This window comes from Triticum aestivum, chromosome 2A (genome assembly GCF_018294505.1).
Source record: "Triticum aestivum cultivar Chinese Spring chromosome 2A, IWGSC CS RefSeq v2.1, whole genome shotgun sequence".
Lineage (NCBI taxonomy): Eukaryota > Viridiplantae > Streptophyta > Magnoliopsida > Poales > Poaceae > Triticum > Triticum aestivum.
The window spans coordinates 700292953-700314154 of record NC_057797.1 but is presented as its reverse complement, the minus strand read 5'-3'; positions in this window follow the sequence as shown (position 1 = coordinate 700314154).

Genomic DNA, 21202 nt, shown 5'->3' with positions numbered 1-21202 from the left:
ATCTGATTCTGAGTGCATCTTCTGCAGTTTTGAGCTTCCGCTTCTGCTTTTTCAGGCTGCGCGCAGTGGCGACAAGCCTTTTGTGGAGGTTCTTCTGCTCCATGAGCTTATCCGGCGTAAGGTCGTCCGGACTATTGTTTTCGCCGGGGACGGGGTGTTTCGTTTGTTTATCCAAGTTGCCCTGTTCGGACGGCTGCTCGAAGGCATGTTCGTCATCCACCGGCTCGTCCTGCTCTATGGCTGGGTCTGTATGGCTGCTGTCTCTGTCGAGGCGGGGCTTGGAGCGGCGCTTACGTCGCCGCTTTGATTGCTTTTCGAGTGAACGATCCCTCATTGCATCGCTGTGTTCCTCGTCGTCGCTTCCTTTGGGTGTGTCCACCATGTATACATCATGAGATGAGGTGGCTATCCAGTCCCTTATAGGCGTTGGTTCATGTTCATCTCCTACATCGTCGTCCATACCATCGATGTCTTCGGAGTTGAAGTCGAGCACGTCGTTTAAATTATCGACAGTGGCTATGAAGTGGGTGGTGGGTGGGCATCGAATTTCTTCGTCGTCCACATCCCAATCCTGTCGGTCATAGTCCGGCTAGGACTCTCCTGACAAAGAGAGAGACCTGAGTGAATTCAGGATGTCGCCGAAGGGCGAGTGCTGAAAGATGTCTGCGGCGGTGAACTCCATGATCGGCGCCCAATCGGATTCGATCGGCAGGGGCGCAGAGGGCTCAGAGTCCGGAGAGGAGTCCGGCACCTTGGAGTCACGGGCTTCGCAGAGGACAAGGCTGGTGTTCGGCTTGATCGTCGTAGAGATTGCAGCCCCCGAAGCGGTGTCTAACCACCCATCCTCGATTGGTGTGATCGGCTCCGAGCTAGGGGTCGGAGCGGACACAGGTGCGGCTTCCAGGGCACTGTTCGGCGGCAGAGCTAGATCATGCCCATCGTGACAGTGCAGCGCGCTCGGCTGTGGCTCGAATCCGTCGAAGATCAAGTCTCTGCGGATGTCGCCCGTGTAGTTCAAACTTCCAAATCTGACCTGATGGCCAGGGGCGTAGCTTTCGATCTGCTCCAGATGACCAAGCGAATTGGCCCGCAGTGCAAAGCCGCCGAATACAAAGATCTGTCCGGGGAGAAAAGTCTCACCCTAGATCGCATCGCTGTTGATGATCAAAGAAGCCATCGGGCCTAAAAGTGACGACACAGAGGAACTCTCAATAAAAGCACCAATGTTGGTGTCAAAACCCGCGGATCTCGGGTAGGGGGTCCCGAACTGTGCGTCTAGGCGGATGGTTACATGAGACAAGGGACACGATGTTTTTACCCAGGTTCGGGCCCTCTTGATGGAGGTAAAACCCTACTCCTGCTTTATTAATATTGATGATATGGGTAGTACAAGAGTAGATCTACCACGAGATCCGAGAGGCTAAACCCTAGTAGCTAGCCTATGGTATGATTGTTGTCTGTCCTACGGACTAAAACCCTCTGGTTTATATAGACACCGGAGAGGGCTAGGGTTACACAGAGTCGCTTACAATGGTAGGAGATCTACATATCCGTATCGCCAAGCTTGCCTTCCATGCCAAGGAAAGTCCCTTCCGGACACGGGACGAAGTCTTCAATCTTGTATCTTCATAGTCCAGGAGTCCGACCGAAGGTATAGTCCGATTATCCGGACACCCCCTAATCCAGGACTCCCTCAATAGTCTCACATCAACTAGGCGTATCAATGAGCTATGGAGATGCCCATCAATAGATATCAATGTGAGTGAGTAGGGATTGCCATGCAACAGATGCACTAGAGCTATAAGTATATGAAAGCTCAACAAAAGAAACTAAGTGGGTGTGCATCCAACTCGCTTGCTCACGAAGACCTAGGGCATTTTGAGGAAGCCCATCATTGGAATATACAAGCCAAGTTCTATAATTAAAAATTCCCACTAGTATATGAAAGTGACAGAATGAGAGACTCTCTATCATGAAGATCATGGTGCTACTTTGAAGCACAAGTGTGGTAAAAGGATAGTAACATTGTCCCTTCTCTCTTTTTCTCTCATTTTTTGGGCCTTCTCTTTTTTTATGGCCTCTTTTTATTTTTTATATTTTTCGTCCGGAGTCTCATCCCGACTTATGGGGGAATCATAGTCTCCATCATCCTTTCCTCACTTGGGACAATGCTCTAAAATTGATGATCATCACACTTTTTATTTTTCTTACAACTTAATACTTAGAACAAAATATGACTCTATATGAATGCCTCCGGCGGTGTACCAGGATATGCAATGAATCAAGAGTGACATGTATGAAAGAATTATGAATGGTGGCTTTGCCACAAATACGATGTCAACTACATGATCATGCTAGCAATATGACAATGATGGAGCGTGCCATAATAAATGGAACGATGGAAAGTTGCATGGCAATATATCTCAGAATGGCTATGGAAATGCCATAATAGGTAGGTATGGTGGCTGTTTTGAGGAAGGTATATGGTGGGTGTATGATACCGGCGAAAGGTGCGCGGTATTAGAGAGGCTAGCAGAGGTGGAAGGGTGAGAGTGCGTATAATCCATGGACTCAACATTAGTAATAAAAAACTCATATACTTATTGCAAAAATCCAGAAGTTATCAAAGCAAAGTATTACGCGCATGCTCCTAGGGGGATAGATTGGTAGGAAAAGACCATCGTTCGTCCCCGACTGCCACTCATAAGGAAGACAATCAATAAATAAATCATGCTCCGACTTCATCACATAACGGTTCACCATACGTGCATGCTACGGGAATCACAAACTTTAACACAAGTATTATTTAAATTCACAACTACTCAACTAGAATGACTCTAATATTATCACCTCCATATCTCAAAACAATTATCATGCTTCAATCTTTTCTTAGTATTCAATGCACTCAAAAGAAAGTTTCACAAATCTTGAATACCAATCATATTTTTATTAAGCAAATTACCATGCTATTAAGACTCTCAAAATAATCTAAGTGAAGCATGAGAGATCAATAGTTTCTATAAAACAAATCCACCACCGTGCTCTAAAAGATATAAGTGAAGCACTAGAGCAAAATTATATAACTCAAAAGATATAAGTGAAGCACATAGAGTATTCTATCAAATTCCAAATTATGTATGGCTCTCTAAAAAGGTGTGTACATCAAGGATGATTGTGGTAGACTAACAAGCAAAGAATCAAATCATAAAAGACACTCCAAGAAAAACACATATCATGTGGTGAATAAAAATATAGCTCCAAGTAAAGTTACCGATAGAAGTAGACGAAAGAGGGGATGCCTTCTGGGGCATCCCCAAGCTTTGGCTTTTAGGTGTCCTTAGATTATCTTGGGGGTTCCATGGGCTTCCCCAAGCTTAGTCTCTTGCCACTCCTTGTTCCATAATCCATCAAATCTTTACCCAAAACTTGAAAACTTCATAACACAAAACTTAAAGTAGAAAATCTCGTGAGCTCCGTTAGCGAAAGAAAACAAAAGACCACTTCAAGGTACTGTAATGAAATCATTCTTTATTTATATTGGTGTTAAACCTACTGTATTCCAACTTCTCTATGGTTCATAAACTATTTTACTAGCCATAGATTCATCAAAATAAGCAAACAACACACGAAAAACAGAATCTGTCAAAAACAGAATAGTCTGTAGTAATATGTAGCTAGCGAACGATCTGGAACCCCAAAAATTATAAAATAAATTTCTGTACGTGAGGAATTTATCTATTAATCATCTGCAAAAGGAATTAACTAAATATAACTTTCCAAATAAAAATTACAGCAGTTCTCGTGAGCGCTAAAGTTTCTGTTTTTTACAGCAAGTTCAACAAGACTTTCCCCAAGTCTTCCCAACGGTTCTACTTGGCACAAACACTAATTAAACACAAAAAACACAACCAAAACAGAGCCTAAATAATTTATTTATTACTAAACAGTATCAAAAATCAAGGAATAAAAATAAAATTGGGTTGCCTCCCAACAAGCGCTATCGTTTAACGCCACTAGCTAGGCATAACAAGCAAGAATAGATCTAGGTATTGCCATCTTTGGTAGGAAATCCATAAGTGGCTCTCGTGATAGATTCATATGGTAATTTTATTTTCTTTCTAGGGAAGTGTTCCATGCCCTTTTTTAATGGAAATTGAAATCTAATATTCCCTTCCTTCATATCAATAATTGCACCAACTGTTCTAAGGAAAGGTGTACTAAGAATAATAGGGCAAGAAGGATTGTAATCTATATCAAGAACGATAAAATCTACGGGCAAATAATTCCTATTTGCAACAATAAGAACATCATTAATTCTTCCCATAGGTTTCTTAATAGTGGAATCCGCAAGATGCAAGTTTAGAGAGCAATCATCAAAATTACGGAAATCTAGCAAATCACACAAAGTTTTGGGAATAGTAGAGACACTAGCACCCAAATCACACAAAGCATAAAACTCCTGATCTTTAATTTTAATTTTAATAGTTGGTTCCCACTCATCATAAAGTTTTCTAGGGATAGAAACTTCCAATTCAAGTTTTTCTTCATAAGATTGCATCAAGGCATCAACGATATGTTTAGTAAACGCTTTATTTTGACTATAAGCGTGAGGAGAATTTAGCACGGGTTGCAACAAGGAAATACAATCAATCAAAGAGCAATTTTCATAGTTAAATTCCTTGAAATCCATAATAGTGGGTTTAGCAAGATCTAGGGTTTTAATTTCTTCAATCCCACTTTTATTAAATTTAGCATCAAGATCAAAAGATTCAGAAATCTTGGAACGCCTTCTAGGTAAAGGTGGATCATATTCAGTCCCATCATTATCAAGATTCATATTGCAAAACAAAGATTTAATAGGGGACACATCAATAACTTTTAGATCTTCATCATTATTTTCATAGGAATCTGGTTTAGCGGCCATCTTATTGACTAAGGTAGCTTGCATATCCGAAATTTCAATAGTTAATTTTTCAAGACGAGCAATTTGGGATCTTATACCATCAAATTCTTCAGACATATCATCGAGCTCTTTATTCATATAACTCATAAAACCTTTTTGTTCCTTAAGCTCATTTATAAAGAAATTATTATGCTCAAATTGCAAAACCATAAACTTCCTGACGTTGTTTTCGATCTCCTCTAACTTTTAAGGTGAAGATCACCGAATCTAGGAAGAGCCATCGCGACAAACAAGCAAACTAACACACAAGCAAACAAAAAGGCAAACGGGTAAAAAGAGGAAAATAGAGAAAGAGAGGGAGGATAGAGAGAGAGGGCGAATAAAACAGCAAGGGTGAATTGGGGGGAGAAGAAAACGAGAGGCAAATAGCAAATATTGTAATGCAGGAGATAGGGATTGTGATGGGTACTTGGTATGTTGACTTTTGCGCAGACTCCCCGGCAACGGCGCCAGAAATGGCTCGTTGTCGGAAGTCAAATCTTGACTTGCACGAACCTCCCCGGCAACGATGCCAAAAATTCATCTTGCTACCTCTTGAGCACTGCGTTGGATTTCCCTGAAGAGGAGAGGATGATGCAGCAAAGTAGCGTAAGTATTTCCCTCAGTTTTTGAGAACCAAGGTATCAATCCAGTAGAGGCTACGCGCGAGTCCCTCGTACCTACACAAAAACAATAGCTCAACGCAACCAATGCGCTTAGGGGTTGTCAATCCCTTCACGGTCACTTATGAAAGTGAGATCTGATAGAGATGATAAATAATATTTTTGGTATTTTTGGTATAGAGATGCAAAGTAAAAAGTAAAAGCAAAGTAAAAGAAAAGCAATAATAAAGTGATGAAGGTTGATATGATGAGAAAGAGACCCGGGGGCCATAGGTTTCACTAGTGGCTTCTCTCAAGAGCATAAGTATTCTACGGTGGGTGAACAAATTACTGTTGAGCAATTGACAGAATTGAGCATAGTTATGAGAATATCTAGGTATGATCATGTATATAGGCATCACGTCCGAGACAAGTAGACCGACTCCTGCCTGCATCTACTACTATTACTCCACTCATCGACTGCTATCCAGCATGCATCTAGAGTATTAAGTTAAAAACAGAGTAACACCTTAAGCAAGATGACATGATGTACAGGGATAGTTTCATGCAATATGATAAAAACCCCATCCTGTTATCCTCGATGGCAACAATACAATATGTGCCTTGCTGCCCCTTCTATCACTGGGAAAGGACACCGCAAGATCGAACCCAAAGCTAAGCACTTCTCCCATGGCAAGAAAAACCAATCTAGTAGGCCAAACCAAACTGATAATTCGAAGAGACTTGAAAAGATAACCAATCATACATAAAATAATTCAGAGAAGATTCAAATATTATTCATAGATAGACTTAATCATAAACCCACAATTCATCGATCTCAACAAACACACCGCAAAAAGAAGAGTACATCGAATAGATCTCCACAAGAGAGGGGGAGAACATTGTATTGAGATCCAAAAAGAGAGAAGAAGCTATCTAGCTACTAACTATGGACCCGTAGGTCTGAAGTAAACTACTCACACTTCATCGGAGGGGCTTGGATGATGATGTAGAAGCCCTCCGTGATCGATGCCCCCTCCGGCGGAGCTTCGGAACAGGCCCTGTGGGAGTAATGGGCCACGGGTAGGCCAACCCGAGGCCCAGAACCTTTCAAGACATCGGGGCAGGCTGCGCCCCTCAAGGCCCCAGGACGAAGAGCCGCCTTCAAGAAGTCAATGGTAAGACGGCCGACTGACCACTCGCGGCCGAGTCCCAGGGACGACCGCAGGGTAAACCGACTCCTGACTGGCGACTTCCGGAGAAGCCGGCTTTGGGGAGTTGGCCTGCGACTCCAACAAACCCCGTGACCTCATCAAGGGGGACGGGGTGGGAGAGTGGCTACAATGAAGCCCACTCCCGCCCCTTACCAAGGGCGGGCATGGCCACAACACGACGTACCCCGGAAGATCTCCGTGCGGCGTGGCACTGTTGCCATGCCAGCCCTGACATCAGCACCGCAGAACCGAATCCTGCACCCACGACGGCTTGTCTGTACGGCTCAGAGGCAGCGGGTCCCACCAGTCAGTGAGATCCCAGGAGACGGCAAGAGGACCACCAGTCGGACCCGTCGAGAGTCGGCCCGGGGGAGTCGGCCGAGCCCTCCCCCGGGGCCCATGCACCATTAATCAAGATGTGATGGAGAGTGGCAATAGTGATCGCCCGCCAGGCGGCGGGGCTGTTGCCACGACCCCACGATCAAGACCGCGTCATCAGAAGCACGTCACAGTAATCAGCAGCCGGCAAGACCCGCCCGCGGCGGACGCGGCCTGTCGGCTCCGTACTAGGCCAGTCGGTGGGGCCCGCCAGTCGGCGGGGAAGACGGAGGCTAGAGGCGCTAACGGCTGGGCCCACGTCCCCCCGGATTACCATTGTACCCCTGGGGGGTAGGCCTATATAAACCCCACCAGGGCACCCATGCAAAGGGTTGGAACCCATTAGCTCTAGGCCAGATCATATAGAAGGGAGAGAGCTAGCCTTGCCCTCTCCTACCTCCAAGAAATAGCTCAAGGAGCAACCATGTAAACACTTTGCCATAGTGATCATGCGGAGACCCCGCAGAGCAGTAGTAGGGGTATTATCTCCCCGGAGAGCCCTGAAGCTGGGTAAGATTCGCCGGTGTGCATGCCTTCGCCTCATCCCGTTTCCAGGCACCGACGACGTTCTACTCGCCCCCATCATGATAAGCCATCCTTTGGCATATGTCACACCAAACCCCCGACATTTGGCGCCCACCGTGGGGCCTGGTGCATCGCCGTCCGGAGACCTGTTCTGGACGGGAACCCTTTTTCTCCCTGGCGAGCACAGCCAGCCAGGCACGCCAGACGGAGTTTGCGCTGACGCGCTAAGTGGCGTTGAGATCGCCTGCGCACCCAGCTACCTGTCCGAACTTGTCGGCGAGGTTCGCCTCTCCGACGAACCTGCATCCGACGCAGGCACGGGCGGCCCCGAGAGCCTCCTCGCGGGCCTCCTCGATCAGCTCCACGTTTCTGGTGAGCCTGCCGTAGACTTAGAGTTCGTAGGCTCCACCGACCCGATGTTGGTCGACTCCGACACCGCGTCGCTCGATGCGTTCCCCACCAATCTTTTGGTCTACGACGAACCTCTCCCTCGCGCGGAGAGCAACGGAAGCACTGTCACCGAGGTGCTCGTCATCAGTCATGACGAGCTCCCAGGCGGAGGAGCGCACGACTCACTCGGCTGGTGCTACAAGACCTAATTGCGCCCATTCCGAAAGACGCTGACGCAGAGACGTTGGAGGCGCGCCGCCTTCAGCTCGTTGAAGGCGCGAAGAAGCTGGCCAGCATGAGGCGCTTGTCAGAAGCCTACCAGCAGGAGATGGATCGCGCCGTCGGCGGCTCGCCGGCCCCGGCGGGGCCCAGCCGCCTTGGCGCGGTCCAGCAGCGCGGCATAGCCATCGCCAACCTGTTTGGGGCAAGCCGCCCTGTGTACGCTACACTAGCGGCGAACATCCGAGCCGCCCAGGAAGTGGCGAATGAGCTGGACAATTCCGAGGGCGAAGAACACCGCCTCATGATGGAGCGAGTCCAGCGGCTCCTCGACGCGGCCGCCGCACAGAACGAGGCCGGCTGTCGCACGGAGGCGCCGCAGCGGCCAAACGATGACCTTCACCGAGATCAAGGCGCGATGTCTCGGACGCCGACTAGCGGCGCCCGAGGAAGAAGAGACATGGAGCCGGCTGTCAGCCACAGTCGGACTCGCATTACCATAGAGCGCGACCGAGACGGCCGCCCGAGAGCAGTGGAACGATGGGACGATTGTCCGCCTCCCCCTCCCTGCAAGGAGAGGTGAGTCTCCCTGCCGCCTGTTGACCATCCGACTCTCGGCGATCGCCTTGGCCGCCGAAAGGGAGTTGGAGAGAATGACGCCCGCCACCGGATCGACCGACTTCACCGATCCTTAGCACTGGAAGAAGAAGAGAAGCTGGGTCCGCCTTGTTTCGGGCCCCGCATTTGGGATGAGCCCTTTCCCAGAGGGTTCACGCTCCCAAGAGACACGCCCAAGTATACCGGCTACGTGAAGCCGGAAGACTGGCTAGTCGACTACTCCACGGCTGTCAGCATAGCAAACGGCAACAAGCGTGTCGCCGTAAAGTACGTTCCGCTCATGCTCCAGGGCATGGCCCGGACATGGCTGAACAGCCTGAAGCCCCGCAGCATCAACAGCTGGGTCGACTTCACCGAAACATTCGTCCGTAACTTCACCAACACGTACAAGCGTCCTCCCAAGCCTCGTCAGCTCTCCTTGTGCATGCAAGGCCCCGACGAGTCGACTCGCGATTACCTCACGCGTTGGGCCGAGCTTCGAAACTCCTGTGAGGGCGTGCACGAGGTGCAGGCCATCGAGTACTTCATAGCCCGGTGCAGAGAAGGCACCCTCCTCAAGCACAAGCTCCTCTGCGACGAGCCAGAAACCCTCGACGAGCTGCTGATCATAGCGGACAAGTACGCCATGACCGACTCCTCCATGAAGGCGGAGATTCAAATCAGCACAACTGGCAAAGTGGCCCCTCAAGCTCCAAGAACTCTGGCGGCAGACGCCAACCGGCGACAACAGCAGGGCGACCACAAGCGCAAGGCCCCGCAGCCGGCTTCCAGCAGCCGGCAGGTCGTGACCGTTGAAGCCCAACAACCAGATGAGCAGCCTCCGCCCAAGCGATAGAAAGGCGGCAAGCCAAACTGGTTGCCGGCCTTCTCCTATGAGCAGACCCTGGATGGACCTTGCAAGTTCCATAGCGGCACAAAGCCGTCGAATCACACCACCCGGAAGTGCCACTGACTCACCAGGATCGCTAACGGAGACGGCCTCCTACCTCCCTCGCCTGCTGGGCAGCCGCCTCCGCCTCCGCCCCGGCAGCCGGCTGTTAGGCCAGTCGGCGTAGTACAAGACGAATACCCTGAAGAGCACGGAGCCTACGTGGTGTTTACCAGTGTGGCTGATGATTGACGCAGCAGGTGGCTGCAGCGACAAGAGGTGAATGCAGTAGCATCGGAGACGCTAGAGTTCATGCACTGGTCCGAGAAGCCCATCAGCTAGAGCAGGGCTGACCACCCAGAAGTGATGGCGAGTCCGGGCTCCTATGCCTTGGTCCTGGACGCCACCTTTGCTATGGACAGATGAGCCGCACGTTTCTCGTGAGTTCTGATAGACGGAGGCAGCAACATCAGTATCCTGTACAAGGACACCATGGAGAAGTTAGGAATCAAGCAAAGACAGCTTCAGAACAGCCGAACTGTGTTCCATGGCATTGTTCCTGGGCTTTCCTGCTCACCAATCGGCAAGATCCTGATGGACGTCCTCTTTGGAGACAAAGATCACTTCCGCCGAGAATTTGTTTGGTTTGAGGTGGTGGACCTCGAGAGCCCATACCATGCGCTACTCGACCGACCCGCCTTGGCCAAGTTCATGGCGGTCCCCCACTACGCCTACCTCAAGATGAAGATGCCCAGTTCCAGAGGAATTCTGACTGTGGCTGGCGACTACCGGAAGTCGTCTGCTTGTGCGGCTGAGAGCAGTCAGCTGGCCGAGTCCCTGGTAATCGCGGCCGAGAAGCGGCTCCTTGAGCGAGTTGTGGTGATGGCCGGCAAGCAGCCTGAGGTATCGCCCAACCCAAGAGAGTCGGAGGCTAAGGGTTCGTTCAAACCGGCCAAAGAGACAAAGAAGATACCCTTGGATCCGGAGCACCCAGAGAGGTACGCCGTCGTAGGTGCAAACCTCGACAGCAAATAGGAAGGCGAGCTCGTCGATTTCCTCCGTGAGAATCGGGACATCTTCGCATGGTCCCCCAAAGACATGCCAGGTGTACCGACGGAATTCGCCGAGCACAAGTTACATGTCCGATTTGATGCAAAGCCGATCAGGCAGCCCCTGCGCCGCCTATCAGAAGAGAAGAGAAGAGTTGTCGGAGAAGAGATAGCCCGACTCCTAGCAGCCGGCTTCATTATGGAAGTGTTCTTTCCAGAATGGCTAGCAAATCCGGTCCTGGTACTGAAGAAGAACAAGCAGTGGCGAATGTGTATTGACTACACAAGCCTCAACAAGGCCTGCCCCAAGGACCCATTTGCTCTACCAAGAATCGATTAGGTGATAAACTCCACAGCCGGATGCGAGCTGTTGAGTTTTTTGGATGCATACTCAGGATATCACCAGATCAAGCTGAACCCGGCTGATAGACCAAAGACCGCCTTCATCACACTGTTTGGAGCTTTCTGCTACCTCACCATGACGTTTGGCTTAAGGAATGCCGACGCCACCTTTCAGCGTTGCATGCAAAAGTGCCTCCTCAAGCAGCTCGGCAGAAACCCCCACGTCTACGTAGACGACATGATGGTGAAGACGGAAAAGCGCGGAATGCTGCTAGAAGACCTCAAGGAGACCTTTGAGAACCTACGCCGATTCCAGGTCAAGCTCAATCCCGAGAAGTGCGTCTTCAGAGTACCAGCCGGCCAGCTCCTTGGCTTCCTGGTCTCTGAACATGGCATAGAATGCAACCCAGTAAAGATCAAGGCCATTGAGAGAATGGAGGTACCCAGACGACTGCTGGATGTGCAAAGGTTCACCGGCTGCTTGGCGTCCATCAGCCGATTTATCAGTCGGCTGGGCGATAAAGCTCTCCCCTTATACCAACTCATGAAGAAGACCACTTTTTTCGAGTGGAACCATAAGGCAGACGAAGCTTTTCTCCAGTTGAAGAAGATGCTGACTACTCCACCCGTCCTGGCGGCTCCGACCCCCAAGGAACCTATGCTCCTGTACATCGCCGCCACCAGCCGGGTGGTCAGCACAGTCATTGTAGTAGAACGCAAGGAGGAAGGCAAGGCACTACCTATCCAGAGACCGGTATATTACCTGAGCAAAGTACTGTCGACCTCCAAGCAGAACTACCCCCACTACCAGAAGATGTGCTATGGTGTACACTTTACTGCCAAGAAATTGAAGCCTTACTTTCAAGAGCATCCAATCACGGTGGTCTGCACGGCCCCGCTTGCCGAGATCATTGGTAGCCGAGATGCTTCTGGCCGAGTGGCCAAGTGGGTCATAAACCTGGCTCCCTACACCATCCACTACCAGCCCCACACCGCTATCAAGTCACAAGCATTGGCCGACTTTCTCGTCGACTGGGCCGAGACCCAGTACCTACCTCCAGCGCCTGATTCCACCCATTGGCGGATGCATTTCGACGGCTCCAAGATGCGCACCGGCTTGGGAGCCGACGTCGTCCTCACCTCTCCCAAAGGCGACAAGCTCAAATACGCGCTGCAAATCCACTTTGCCGCCTCCAACAACGTCGCCAAGTACGAGGCGCTCATTCATGGGCTCCGGCTTGCCAAAGAACTTGGCATCCGTCGGATCTTGTGTTATGGCGACTCGGACTTAGTGGTCCAGCAGTCATCTGGCGATTGGGACGCGAAAGATGCAAACATGGCGAGTTACCGTTTCCTCGTGCAGCAACTCAGCGGGTATTTCGAAGGGTGCGAGTTCCTCCATGTGCCAAGAAACGACAATGACCAAGCAGACGCCTTGGCACGAATCGGCTCTACCCGCCAAGCAATACCATCCGGTGTCGCCCTTCAATGCCTCCTCAAGCCGTCTGTCAAGCCTTCACCAGAATCAGACTCCATTTTTGTGCCGACTCCCCCCGAAGACGTCGGAACCGACTCCAGAGCCCCGGCAGTCGGTACGGGGATTTCGGCAGATGGCTCCAAAGCTGCCACAGTTGAACCCGGCCCGGGGACTACGGCAGTGGACTCGAAGACTCCAGAACTTGACCCAAGGGCCGCGCTAGTCGGCCTGGGGACTTCATTAACCTAGCAAGTGGTTGTTGACTCCAACCCGCCGCCTCCCAGCCCAACCGCCCTCGTCCAAGTCGTAGTTCTGGCAGTCAAAGAAGTAGCAGCACCCTCATGGGCCCAGCCCATCCTCAAATTCCTGGTGAGCAAAGAGCTGCCAACTGATGAGACCTCAGCTCGGCAAGTACAACGTCGGGCGGCAGCCTACACCATAGTCAATAGAGAGCTGGTCAGGCGCAGCGTCACAGGTGTCTACCAGCGCTGGGTAGATCCAGAGCAAGGCCAAGCAATTCTCAAAGACATCCATCAAGGCGAGTGCAGCCACCATGCGGCTTCAAGAGCGCTCGTCGCAAAAGTCTTTCAACACGGTTTCTTCTGGCCGATTTCCCTAGAAGAGGCCAAGCAGTTGGTCCAAAAATGCAAAGGGTGCCAGGAGTTCAGCTCCAAGCCGCACTAGCCTGCTTCTGCACTCAAGACCATCCCCATTGCCTGGCCTTTCGCAGTTTGGGGTTTAGACATGGTGGGACAATTCAAGACAGCACGAGGTGGCTTAACTCACTTACTTGTCGCAGTGGACAAGTTCACCAAGTGGATAGAAGCGAAGCCAATCAAGAAGCTGAACGGCCCGACTGCTGTGACTTTCATCGCCGATATCACAATTCGGTACGGCATACCACACAGCATCATCACCGACAACGGCACAAATTTTGCGAAAGGCACCTTGGCCCGTTTTTGCGCAACATAGGGCATCCGACTGGACCTAGCATTTGTCGCCCATCCACAATGAAACGGCCAGGTGGAGCGAGCAAACGGCCTCATCCTGTCCGACATCAAACCTCGGCTGATCGAGCCTCTAGAGCGCTCGGCTGGCTGCTGGCTCGACGAGCTACCAGCCATCCTCTGGAGTCTGCGCATGACTCCAAACAAGTCAACCGGCTTCACGCCTTTCTTCCTCGTCTACGGTGCCGAAGCCGTCATCCCAACGGACATAGAGTTCGACTCCCCATGAGTCACCATGTACACCGAGGAGGAAGCAAAAGAAGCACGACAAGACGATGTCGATCTGCTGGAAGAGGGCCGGCTGTTGGCACTCAGCCGGTCCAGCATCTACCAGCAGAGCCTGCGCCGATACCACAACAGGAAGGTCAGGCCAAGATCTTTCCAAGAAGGCGACCTTGTGCTCCGGCTGATCCAGCGAACATCCAGCCAGCACAAGCTGTTGGCACCTTGGGAAGGCCCTTTCATCATCAGCAAAGTACTGGGCAACGACTCCTAATACCTGATTGACCCTCAGAAGCCCTGAGCACGCAAGAGGGACGACTCCGGCAAGGAGACAGAGCAGCCATGGAATGCAAATCTCCTCCGAAGATTTTACAGTTGATGCAGTATGTACCATGCTACCTTTTGTATTAAAGTACCAAGACTTTGGGCCCCCCCGAGACGAGCTCAGGGAGTGCCCTGTTTTGTCTGTATGATAAAAATTATGCCTGCAAGTATGTTACTCGTTTTTATGCCGTTTGGCACCGGGCTTGACAAGTCGGCCTGGGGACTTGCTGCCTTGCACTATGAAATGCTTCCTGCAGTCGGACAAGTAGTGCGTAAACGCCTAAACCGTCTCCTGTCAGAAGCCGCAGCTCGCAGAGCGACTGTACGGTGGGCAGAAGTAAGGTAGAATGGGCATTCACATGAAAAATGGCTAAGGACTCAAAGCATAAAACATAGCTCAAGACGGCTTCAACCTTTTTGCAAACCGACTCTCGAGTAGTCGGATTGCCGCCTCCTATTCAACTTGCTCAAAAACTCCTAAAAACGGCTAAGTACTTGCCTTCCCAAAGTAGCCAAGCATTTGATCCAGCGGCAGTCTGCAGAGCGGCTGTCCGATTGGCAAGGCAGGCAACTAAGAGAAAGCAGCAAAGGAAAAAAGCCAAAAGAGCAATGAGCAAGAAAAGATAGAACTTGGATAAATATATTTACATAGCATAGGCCCTTGGCCAAATCTTCGAGCAGAAGTTCAAAATACACCCTGCGGGTGGAATTGTGCGAATTAACAAGTTCTTCAAAGACTACTGAAGCAGATAAAATAAAGGTAAAGCGGCAGCTTAGGAAGCAGCTGACGGATTCGGAGGGTCGGACGAGGCGGCAGCGTGAGGCGTCGGGGTGGCCGGCTGGCTAGTCTCGGGTTGATCGCCTCCAGCGGCAGTCGGGTCGGTCGCACGCGACTCATTGCTGGAGGCGCGGTCGAGCTGAGGCTGGCCGTCTGCTCCGTCTTTCGGTGCCTCCGTCCTCCGCCTCGCCTTCCTCCTCGACGCTGGAGCCAATCACCTCTGCCGAGTCCTCCCCGTAGTCTAAGTTCATCCCAGACCACTCTGGCGGTACCTCCTCGCCATCTTCAGACCGCTCGGGGAAGAAGATGCTGGTGTCAGTGTACTCAGCGATCGCCACAGCACGCTTGACGAGGGCGTCTTCTGCAGCTGCCAGCTCCGGCTGGGCCTCTGACCGAAGCGTGGCCAGCCGGTCTAGATCCTGCCCCGGATACCACGCCTTGACGAACTCCAAGGCCCGGCACACTCCAGCCCGGGCCGAAGAGCCCTTCCAGGCCTCAAGACGACCAGCCGCAACCTCTAGCCAGTCGGCCGTCAGGCTGGGGGTGCGCGGAGCCTGCATGTCCGGCCACAGGGCGACAATCGCCTGGGCACCGACACGCTGACGCCAGCGCAGCATCCGGTGAGTCGGCCGAAGGCGAGCCTCGATGCTCAGGATGTGCTCGTCAAGAGTTCGGGGGGCGTCGGCGGCGATCTCTGCGCCCTCCGCCCTCCGACCTTCACGATCAGCCTCGATGGCTTGGATGGCGGCCTGCGAGTGCCCAGGAAAGAAGTCTGCCAAGATGGAAGAAACGAAGAAGCAAGTCAAAAACCAGGAGTCGGCACGACTTATAATCGGCAGCTCGAAGAAAGAAAGTAAAGAAACTCACCATCAACGATGTCTTCAATCTCATGGAAACCGGAGGCCAGCATCGCCTCCTTGTCAGACCAGGAGGAGCGCTCGCTCCCGAACTCGGCCAGGAGGGCGGTCTCTGTCTCTTCCGCCTCCCTCTGCGTCTTCACAAGCAGCTCCTTCTGCTCTGCCAATTGAGTGGCCAGCAGATCACGCTCCGTGGCGAGCTTGCTGCACTCCTCCCCTTTGGCACGCAATGCGGAGTTGGCTTCGCTCAGCTGCTGTTGAAGAGATGCATTGGCTCCTGAAAAGAAGAAAGAAAGAAGGCGTTAAGTCATCAATAAAGAAGATCGCCGGGGAGATCCGGCCCGACTGCTCAGCAGTCAGCCCGAATCTCGGGGACTACAGCCCGCGGGTGCGCCAACGCGCCCCCGCAAAGAAGGAAAAAGACTTACTCCGACTCTCCGACAAATCGGCGGTCCGCTTGCCCAGCTCTTCAACGTTATGGTTGAAGGCAGTGACGCGGAGGTTGTGGTAATCCTGCGTCAAGCATTTTAGACAAAAAATTAATACCCAGAGTTCATCAATTGGAGTTTCGGGCCGCCTGCTCAGCAGCCAGCCCGAAACTCGGGGACTACACCCAGTGGGTGCGCTGGCGCGCCCCCACAGAGAGTAACAAGGAAACAAGGACCAAAGGAAAAAACATACCCGGACGGCTGCCCGCGATGCCAGGTATGCCTTGGTGCAATTCTGGAGAGCGTCGCCCTCGACATGTAGCTTCGCCTCGACGTCCAGAAGCGCCTGGTTCAGCGGCCCTGTGCCGCCTCCTCGCACCCACCCAATGGGCGCGGCGCTCGTTGCTTCGGCGTCTGGGATCGCCAAGCTGGTGGTGCCGGCCTCCAGGGGGCAGGGTGCCGAGGTCGCCTTCTCCAGACGGCGGCGCATCGGCGAGCCGACTTGGAGGAGTAACCTCGCCACGGCCTCGTCTTCGGTCGGCGGCACCAGAGGGTCCGCTGGCTGCTTGCCTTGCGCTCCCTCAAACGGCGGCGGAGGCGGCGGCGGAACGATCATGTCTGGCGTAGAAGGGTCGCCGCCTTCCTCTCCACGGCGGGGTTCTCGCCGCTGGCTTCCCCAGTCTGCCCCGTGAACTCCGGAGGCGGCGGCGCAGAGTTCAACGGGGTGACGAACACTGCCGATTGGCGGTGTGCGGCCTCCTCAGCCTGCCGCTTCGTCGTGGTGGCGGCTTCGGCCTCCGCCCTATCGGCCTCCGCCCTATCGGCCTCCGCCTTCTCCAGGCGAACGACCTCTTCTTCGTTGCGCTTCTCCTGTGCATTCCGCTCTGTCGCCTCCCGGAGGTCAGCAGCGGGGTCAATCCGCCGAGTGGTGGCGAACGTCTCCGCTGACCCCATGACGGAGGCGGCGGTGACCCTCTCAATAGTGAGGGGAGCCCTGAAGCAAGGGGAGCAAGCAAAGACTTAGACAAAGCCACAAAGAAGAATAAAGCATTAAGACAGAATACTCACGCAGAGACCAATGGCGGCTTCTTCACTTCCTTACGGAAGCGGATGGCCTTCGCAGCCGCCTTGTCCCGCCGGGTCGCCACAGCCGGACCCTTGGGCTTCTTCGGCCGACTGCCGAACAAGGTCGGCACGACCCTGCGCTTCTTCCCGCCGCCTGGAGCCCCCGGCGCAGCAGAAGAGCCCGCGCTAGGCTGGCCGGCTCCTGGCCGATGGCGGGGGGTGACTTCTCCCTCGGCGTCGTCGTCAGGCCAGTCGGCGAAAGTGGCCGAAGGCCTGAAGTCGCCTGCTGCTCCTCCTCCTCCCTCGGTGTCGTCCTCCAGAGCCGCCGCCCCCAGATCGGGGTCGTCGACGTCGCTCTCCGCCCAATCGGCGAGGAACTCGCGGGCCGGCCCCGAGGTGCCGACTGGCAGGTGGAGGAGGGGATTCTAACCAAAGCCGACTGGTCAAAACAAACTCGACAAGAAAAAAGACAATCCAAAGAAAGAAAGGAAAGGTAACTCACCACAGGCGGGGGGTTGGTGCGGGAGTACGGCTCCTTGCCGAACCGCCAATCCTCCAGGAGCTTGCTGTCCGAGAGGTAGTTCACCATGAAGGCCGCCTCCTCGTGAGGCATGTCCTTGGTGCACATCCGACTCGGGTCGCGGTGCCCGCTCATCTGGCATATCATATGGGGGCGGCCTTGGAGCGGGAGAACTCGGCGCGGCACGAAGGCGGCCAGTAGGTCTGGACCAGTCAAGCCCTCTGACTGCTTCAGCACTCGGAGTCGCGCAATGGCGCCGGCTCCCGCAGGCGTCAGCGACTTGGCCCGGTACGACCAGTTGGGCAGTCTCCCAGCCGGCGGGCCGGCTTCGAAAGCCGGCAGATTGACCTAGTCGCCCCTCGCGGAGACGCTCCTGACGTAGAAGTACGATCTCTGCCACATCTTCACCGACTTTATCAGCGAGATGGAGGGGAAGGGGTTGTCGTCCCCCGACCTTCGCACGGCGATAAAAGCGCCGCATTGAGCCGGCACGCCTGCAGCCTGGGTGCCGAGCTTGGAGAAGAAGAACTCCCACCAGAGCTCGAGGGTGGGGAGGACTCCGAGGAAGCCTTCGCACAAGGCCACGAGGGCGGACAGCAGCACCACTGTGTTGGGGGTGAGGTGGTGCGGCTGGAGGCCGTAGAACTCCAGGAAGGATCGGAAGAAACTGCTCGCCGGCAGCCCTAACCCGTGCAAGCAGTGCGAGCAGAAGATGACCCGCTCTCCCTCCTGCGGCGCGGGGGAAATCTCCCCTTCGGCGCAAGACGCACCTACACGTGATCCTCGCCGGGGAGCCGACGAGTCCGGCGGAGGAACTCGACATGGTCGTCGTGAACTTCGGAGCCGTCCCAGGTGCCGGAGCGCACCGGGGGAGGCGCGGCGGCAGAGGAAGAGCTCATCGCGAGCTGATCGCCGCGGCGTTCGACGGAGCTTGGGCGCGCGGCGGAGCGAAGAAGAAGGAGAAGGAAGAGAGCGAGGAGTGGTGGGAAGGAGGAGCATGCGTGCCCCCCTCTTTCCCCTACTTATAGCCTCGTGGGCTGCGAAGCCGAGGGGGCGGTCGTGGGATTTACTGCGCCCACGTCCCCACGACCCCCATGTTCCACGACGAAGTTACTGCGCGTAGTAAATCCACGAGAATCCTAACCGTCCGCCGGGGCCGCGGCGGATCCGCTCGGGCGCCGAGGCGCGGTAGTGGCGGGCCCCGCCTATGGGCCCGTCCCGTCGCACACGTAGGTTGGCAGAATGGCCCAGCCATGTGTCATCGCATGACAGGCCTAGAATGGGCGGCGGCCTGGAGGCTTAGCTAGCACGCTACTTGGATCCCGCCACGACGTTCGAAATATTGTGCGAGTCGGAATTGAGCGAATCCGAGTTGAGCGAGTCCGACTCCTTCTAGTCGGCCCGGCAGAAGTCCATCCAAGACCATGTGTTGAGCACCCGGAAGGAGAAACTGCTGAGGCTTCTCGGCCGATCATCCGCGGCGCCACATCAGCTTCGGGGACTACTGTCGGAGTAATGGGCCACGGGTAGGCCAACCCGAGGCCCAGAACCTTTCAAGACATAGGGGCAGGCTACGCCCCTCAAGGCCTCAGGATGAAGAGCCGCCATCAAGAAGTCAATGGCAAGACGGCCGACTGACCACTCGCGGCCGAGTCCCAGGGACGACCGCAGGGTAAGCCGACTCCTGACTGGTGACTTCCGGAGAAGCCGGCTTTGGGGAGTCGGCCTGCGAATCCAACAAACCCCGTGACCTCATCAAGGGGGACGGGGCGGGAGAGTGGCTACAGTGAAGCCCACTCCCGCCCCTTACCAAGGGCGGGCATGGCCACAGCACGCCGTACCCCGGAAGATCTCCGTGCGGCGTGGCACTGTTGCCATGCCGGCCCTGACATCAGCACCAGAGGACCGAATCCTGCACCCACGACGGCTTGTCTGTACGGCTCAGAGGCAGCGGGTCCCACCAGTCGGTGAGATCCCAGGAGACGGCAAGAGGACCACCAGTCGGGTCCCGGGGCCCACACACCACTAATCAAGATGTGATGGAGAGTGGCAATAGTGATCGCCCGCCAGGCGGCGGGGCTGTTGCCACGACCCCACGATCAAGCCCACGTCATCAGAAGCACGACACAGTAATCAGCAGCCGGCAGCGGTCGGCGGGGAAGACGGAGGGCAGAGGCGCTGACGGCTGGGCCCGCGTCCCGCCGGATTACCATTGTACCCCTGGGGGGTAGGCCTATATAAACCCCCCAGGGCACCCATGCAAAGGGTTGGAACCCATTAGCTCTAGGCCAGATCATATAGAAGGGAGAGAGCTAGCCTTGCCCTCTCCTACCTCCAAGAAACAGCTCAAGGAGCAACCGTGTAAACACTTTTCCATAGTGATCATGCGGAGACCCCGCAGAGCAGCAGTAGGGGTATTATCTCCCCGGAGAGCCCTGAAGCTGGGTAAGATTCGCCGGCGTGCATGCCTTCGCCTCATCCCGTTTCCAGGCACCGGCGACGTTCTACTCGCCCCCACCATGATAAGCCATCCTTTGGCATATGTCGCACCAAACCCCCGGCAGGCCCCAAGATGGGATCTCGTGGATACAGAAAGTTGCGGTGGTGGAATTAGGTTTTGTCTCCATTTCTGATCGTTTGGGGGTACGTGGATATATATTGGAGGAAGAAGTATGTCGGTGGAGCAACAGGGGGCCCACGAGGGTGGAGGGCGCGCCTAGGGGGGAGGGGGGAGCAGGCGCGCCCCTACCTCGTGGCCTCCTGTTAATTGGCTTGACGTAGGGTCCAAGTCTCCTGAGTTGTATTCGGTGAGAAAATCACGTTCCCGAAGGTTTCATTTCGTTTGGACTCCGTTTGATATTCCTTTTCTTCGAAACCCTAAAACAGGCAAAAAATAGCGATTCTGGGCTGGGCCTCCGGTTAATAGGTTAGTCCCAAAAATAATATAAAAGTGTATAATAAAGCCCAATAATGTCCAAAACAGTAGATAATATAGCATGGAGCAATCAAAAATTATAGATACGTTGGAGACGTATCAAGGATCCCCTAGGATTTCAATAGGTAAATTATTTTTCAGAATAGGTTCCTGTTTAAAGAATACTTCATCTAATTCTCTTCTTTCATTCATAAACATATCATTTTCATGGTCTAGCAAGTATTGTTCTAAAGGATCACTAGGAGGTACGACAATAGAAGCAAGACCAATAATTTCAGCCTTGCTAGGTAATTCTTCTTCTCGGTGTTGTCTACTAAATTTAGAAAAATTAAATTCATGAGTCATATCATCTAAACCGATAGTAACAACATCTCTTTTGCAATCTATGGTAGCATTAACAATATTTAAGAAGGGTCTACCAAATATAATGGGACAAAAGCTA